The sequence below is a fragment of the Carlito syrichta genome, unplaced genomic scaffold (assembly GCF_000164805.1).
Source record: "Carlito syrichta isolate Samal-C Ts95f unplaced genomic scaffold, Tarsius_syrichta-2.0.1 Scaffold290401, whole genome shotgun sequence".
NCBI lineage: Eukaryota > Metazoa > Chordata > Mammalia > Primates > Tarsiidae > Carlito > Carlito syrichta.
In genome coordinates this window covers 201,380-206,930 of record NW_007234497.1, presented here as the reverse complement: position 1 = coordinate 206,930, position 5,551 = coordinate 201,380, and positions in this window count along the sequence as shown.

The following is a 5,551-nucleotide window of genomic DNA, read 5'->3' as shown; positions in this document are numbered from 1 at the left end:
CCTTTCTTTGGAACTAAGACCTCTACACCAGTAGAACATAAGGTGGCAGGGTGGGAAGTGAAAATGTTGCTAATGGATCACTAGGAGTGAGTGGCACCATTCTCATTTCCACTCCTTGATTCTTGGCTTCTGCTGAGATTTTTGACTGGATCCATGAGTCACACACCTAATCTCTTCAGCAAAAAGTTATCCAGCTATGCCCTTGGCCCTCTCTCCAGAACATATTTTCTCAACAGTGAATTTTCTAATTTTAGCATCTTTTTGCAAACTTTTAGGTAAAGAACCTCCCAAATCATCAAATGCTCATTCCTTTTTGCTTAACAATTCCTTTCTCAATTTATCTCTTCCCACTTGCCTTTTACTTTAAACAGCAAGGAGAAACTAGGCCACATTTTTAACACTTTGCTTAGAAATCTCCTCAGCTAAATATCCAAATCCATCACTTACAAGTTCTGCTTTCCACACAACTATGGTAGAATACAATTCAACCGAGTTTTCTTTCACTATAAAATAAGGATTACCTTTCCTTTGTTTCCAATTACAAGTTTCTTATTTCCTTCGACCTTCTTACTAGTTTCTACCAACATTCTGCCTTACAGTATATGTATTCTCTAAAATAATAAAAGGGCTGGGCATGGTGGCTTACACCTGCAATCCCAGCACTTTGGGAGGCTGAGGCAGGAGGACTGTTTGAGTCCGGAAGGTCGAAGCTGCAGTGAGCTGTGATGGTGCAACTGCACTCCAGCCAGTGTGACAGAGTGAAATTCCAACTCAAAATAAATAAATAAATAAAAGTTTTTTCTACCATGCTCCTTGTTTCCTCCTAAGCCCTCATGAGAATTGCCACCTATGTCCATATTTCTACTAACAGTCACTTCAAGGCAATCTGGGATTTTTCTATCATGCTTCTCAAAATTCTTTCAACCTCTGTTCATTACCCAATTCTGTAGCCACTTCCACATTTTTAGGTATTTGGTACATCAGCACCCCACTCCCCAGTACCAAAATCCTTATTAGTTTACTAGGGCTACTGTAACAAATTACCATAAACTTAGTGGTTTAAGAAACAAATTTATTCTCTCACAGTTCTGGAGGGCAGAAGTCTAAAATCAAAGTGTAGGCAGGGTTGCAATTCTTCCAAAGGCTCTAGGGGAGAATCCTTCCTACTCTTCCAGCTTCTGGTGGCTCCAGGCATTCTTTTACTCATGGCTACATAACTCTAATTTCTGCTTCTGTCTTTACATGAACTTTTCCTCTTAAATTTCTTGTTTACTTTTTTTTTTTTTGAGTCAACTGGAGTGCAGTGGCACGATCACAGCTCACCACAGTCACAACCTCCTAGGCTCAGGCGATCCTTCTGCCTCAGCCTTCTGAATAGCTGGGACTACAAGCACATGCCACTATGCCTGGCTAATTATTATTTTATTTTTAGCAGAGATGAAGTCTAGCTATGTTGCCCAGACTGGTCTCGAATTCCTAGGTGCAAGCAATCCTCTCACTCTGGCTTCCCAATAAGCTGGGATTAAAGGCTTGAGCCACCACGTCCAGCCTTTACATCTCTTACATGGACATTTGTCTTTGGATTTAGGATCTCCCTGGATAATCCACAATAATCTCATCTCAAGAACCTTAATTACTTCTGCAGAGACCCTTTTTCCAAATAAGATCACATTCACAGGTTCTAGGAGTTAGGGCATGGATATCTCTTTTGGGGGACCACCATTCAACCCACTATATTAATATAGCTACCCCAACTTTCTTTTGATTAGTAATTGCACTGTATATTATATCATTTTACTTCCCACCACTGTGTCTTTATATTAATGATATATTGCTTATAAGCCACAGTTACTCTTTTAAAAATTCTGTTTGACAATTTGAATTTGGTGATAAATGTATGTTTCAATATGCCTTGTTACTATTTGTTATCTGTTTTGCCTTTTTGCCTTCCATTATTTGTTCCTGTCTTTCTCCTTTTCTGCTTTCTTTTGGAATAATCAATTAATGTTTATTATTCCATTTCCCTTCTATCATCATATTAGTTTTGCATTATTCAATTATTCTTTTAGTGGTTACTCTAGAGATTATGATGTACACCTTTGATTTATTAGTCCACTATAGATTAATATGTTTACTACTTCCTCAACAATGCAATGATATAAACTATTTTAACTCAATTAATCTCATTTTACCTTTTGTGCTATTATAGCTCTGAATGCTAATCCTATGTATATTTTATGCTTTTCAATAAATTATTATAATTGTTTAATACAGTAAATAGTCACAGATTTATCCACATACTTGTCCTTTTCAGTATTCTTAATTCCTTTGAGATCATTATTTCCTAACTTGAAATCTCTTTAATATTTATTTTAGTGTAATTTCTTCAGTATTCATTCTGCTGGCAATAAATTGTATTGGTTTTTGTTTTTCTAAAACCAGCTTTATTTTATCTTCATTGTAAAGAATATTTTCCCAGGGAATAAAGCTCTTTATTGGTTATTTTATTTCAACACTTTAAAGATGTCGTTTCATTGTGGTCAGGTTTTTACTGTATTTGTTGAAAAGTCCTAGCTCCATTCTTATAATTCCTTCATTGAAGATAAGGTGCTTTTATTTTCCTCTGGCTGCAATTAGATTTTTCGTTTTCTTCTTTTGTTTTCGGCAATTTCACAGTGATGCGCATGGTTATGACTTCCTTCGTGTTTATTCTGCTTGAGATTAGTAGAGTTTCTTGAATCAATGGCTTGATTTATTTTGTCAATTTTGGTATCTCTTCAGATGGGTGCCCCTTTCAATTAAACAAATATTGAACTTTCCCACCATGTTCCATGTCTCTTACACTCTTTCCATTGTTTTTCATCTCCTTCTCCCCCACACACAATGGACATTTTCTATTTTTCCCATTTACTAAGCTTCTATTATGCTGCATTTTACATTTATTTTGCATTTAATTTAAGTTGCATTTTTTCATTTCTGGAATTTCCACTTGATTCTTTTAAATAGATAGCAATCATTTTGAAATTATGGAAAGTTTTTTTTAAATTTAGAGACTCGATGATGTTACCATTTTTCGAGGAACAACTTATTTTGGCAGTTAGATATAGTAGAAGCAGATAACCTGGATCCCATGGCTCTATTCAAGATGATTAAGATGATTTAAGGCTCTATTTTATCTTCATGAGGGCTGATCTGGTTTGCTTTAACTCCTAAAACAAAGCCATTCAGGATTTTTATCAGAAAGCCTGGTAGACCTGGAATTCTATTTTTTGTCTATCACCATGAGACTTCCAAATGCTATGTTTAAGCTTCATCCTCTCCTTTTCTGCTTTCTGCTTGGCTTCATGGCATCTCGTCTTGTGTAGTTTAGAGATTCAACTCTGCCCACAGCTTGGAGCTCACTTTATTGTGATTTCTTTTTGTTGTTGTTGTTGGATCTTAACTTTCAAGTCCTGGCTGCCTTTGTATCGGGCAGTAAATCCAATGCTTGTGCTCTACCTTATTAGACTTCTCAAGGGTTTGAAACACCATTTTCTGCCCTTTCCCTTGACTCCACACTGCTTATAGATTAATACATTCCTCAAAGGAAAAAGAGGCAGTTCACCTCAGTGTGTTTCCCTTCACTTAATCATCTAGAACTTTCTAATGCTGGTTTCCTTGGTTTATGCCTGATGTCTTTAAACAAACTATGCTCTTTTGGTGTTGTATCTAGTTTTATAGTTTCTGTCAGTCAGAGAGTTTGTTTGAAGAGAAGATAACCTTGCTGTCCTTAAAAGAGGTCCTTGCTATGGGATTTTCATAAGTACCAGCTATTAGTTTTTAAAAGTTCTCTTCTATCCCTAGTTATCAAAGAGGCTTTAATATAAACACATTTTGCATTTATTAAATGCCTTTTCTATATCTACTGAGGTGTGATTTTTTTTCCTTTATTCTATCATTGTAACATTATATTCATTGATTTACAAATGATAAACCAAACTTACGTTCCAAGAATAAACCCAGTTCAGTAATAATCTATTATCTTTTAATATATTCATAGATTCAATGTACAAATGCTGCATTTAGAAAGTCATGAAAAAGATTGGACAGAATTTTCTTTTCTTGTAATGTTCTTGTCAGCTTTTGAATCAAGGTAATGCTGACCTCAGAAAACAAGATAAAAAGAGTTCCTTCCTTTTTTCTTCTTTGGAAGAACAATATATTATTGTGTAATATATTGGTGTTAGTTCTTCCTTAAATACCTGATAAGATTCATTAAGTAAGCCATGTGACCTGTGAATTTTCTTTATAGAAAAGTGTTGAATTATGGATTAAATTTATATAATAGATACAGGACAATTTAGATTTTCTATTCATTGTCATTTTGCTATTTTTTTCTTAGAATTTATCCCATTGCATTTCAATTTCATATTTTTGGTAAAAAAATTTCATGTTTTCTAATAACCTTTTTAGTTTTATAGGATCTGTGGAGATAGTCCCTTTTTCATTCTTCAATTAATTTATTTGTAACTAATCTTAATCCAATTAGATATTGAGCTAATTTAAATCTGAGCTTCATTCTTTGGAGTGATCTATTTCAGTTCACACTTGCTTCAATTAAAATCTTGGAGTATCTATAAAGGTCTCTCTACACTGTCATACCCTGAATTTTCTACAGCCATGTGAGAGTGCCACATCTCTCATTTGCAAAATGTACAGAATGGGGGCAATCACCTTGAGAAGAAAGGTAGCCTTTCTTGGTTTCCCTCTTCTTCTGGATCTTAACTCTACAAATTCTTAATGCCTCAGTGATTTTTTTCATTTATTTTTGAGACAGGGTCTCACTTTGTTACCCAGGCTGGGGTGCAGTGGTGTGATCATGGCTCACTGCAGCCTCAGCCTCCTGGGCTCAAGTGATCCTCTCAGCATCCTGAGTAGCTGGGACTATAGGTGTGTACTACCACTCCCAACTAATTTTTTTATTTTTAGTAGACAAAGTCTCACTATGTTGTTCAGGCTGGTCTCAAACTCATAGCCTCAAGTGATCCTCCCACCTCAGTCTCCCAAAGTGCTGGGATTATAGGCAAGAGCCACTGCGCCTGGCTCTTAATAACTCGATGCCTTTAAATCTATGTTTTTTATATCTTCCCAGCTTTTGTTTTCCCTGGATAATTTGCTCAAAGCAGTAATTCAGCTTTTGCTAATTTTTTCCCCATATGATGTTAATATTACACCTCAATTAATTACATTCAGGAAATGAGATAAAAATTCTTCTCTAGTAAACAAGGATTCCATTTTTGTAGCATATCTTCAATCTTCAGATGTCATCCATGCACACACTAAATATAAACACCTTGAGGTCTCTTTAGTGAAAGAAATCCCTTCCCCCCCTTTTTAAGAGACAGTGTCTCACTCTGTTGTCCAGACTGGAGTGCAGTGGCACAATTATAGCTCACTGCAACCTTGAATTCCTGGGCTCCAGTAATCCTCCTAGCTCATTTAAAAAATTTTGCAGCTCGGTGGCTCAGCCTGTAATCCCAGCGCTTTGGGAGGCTGAGGTGAGTGGATTGCC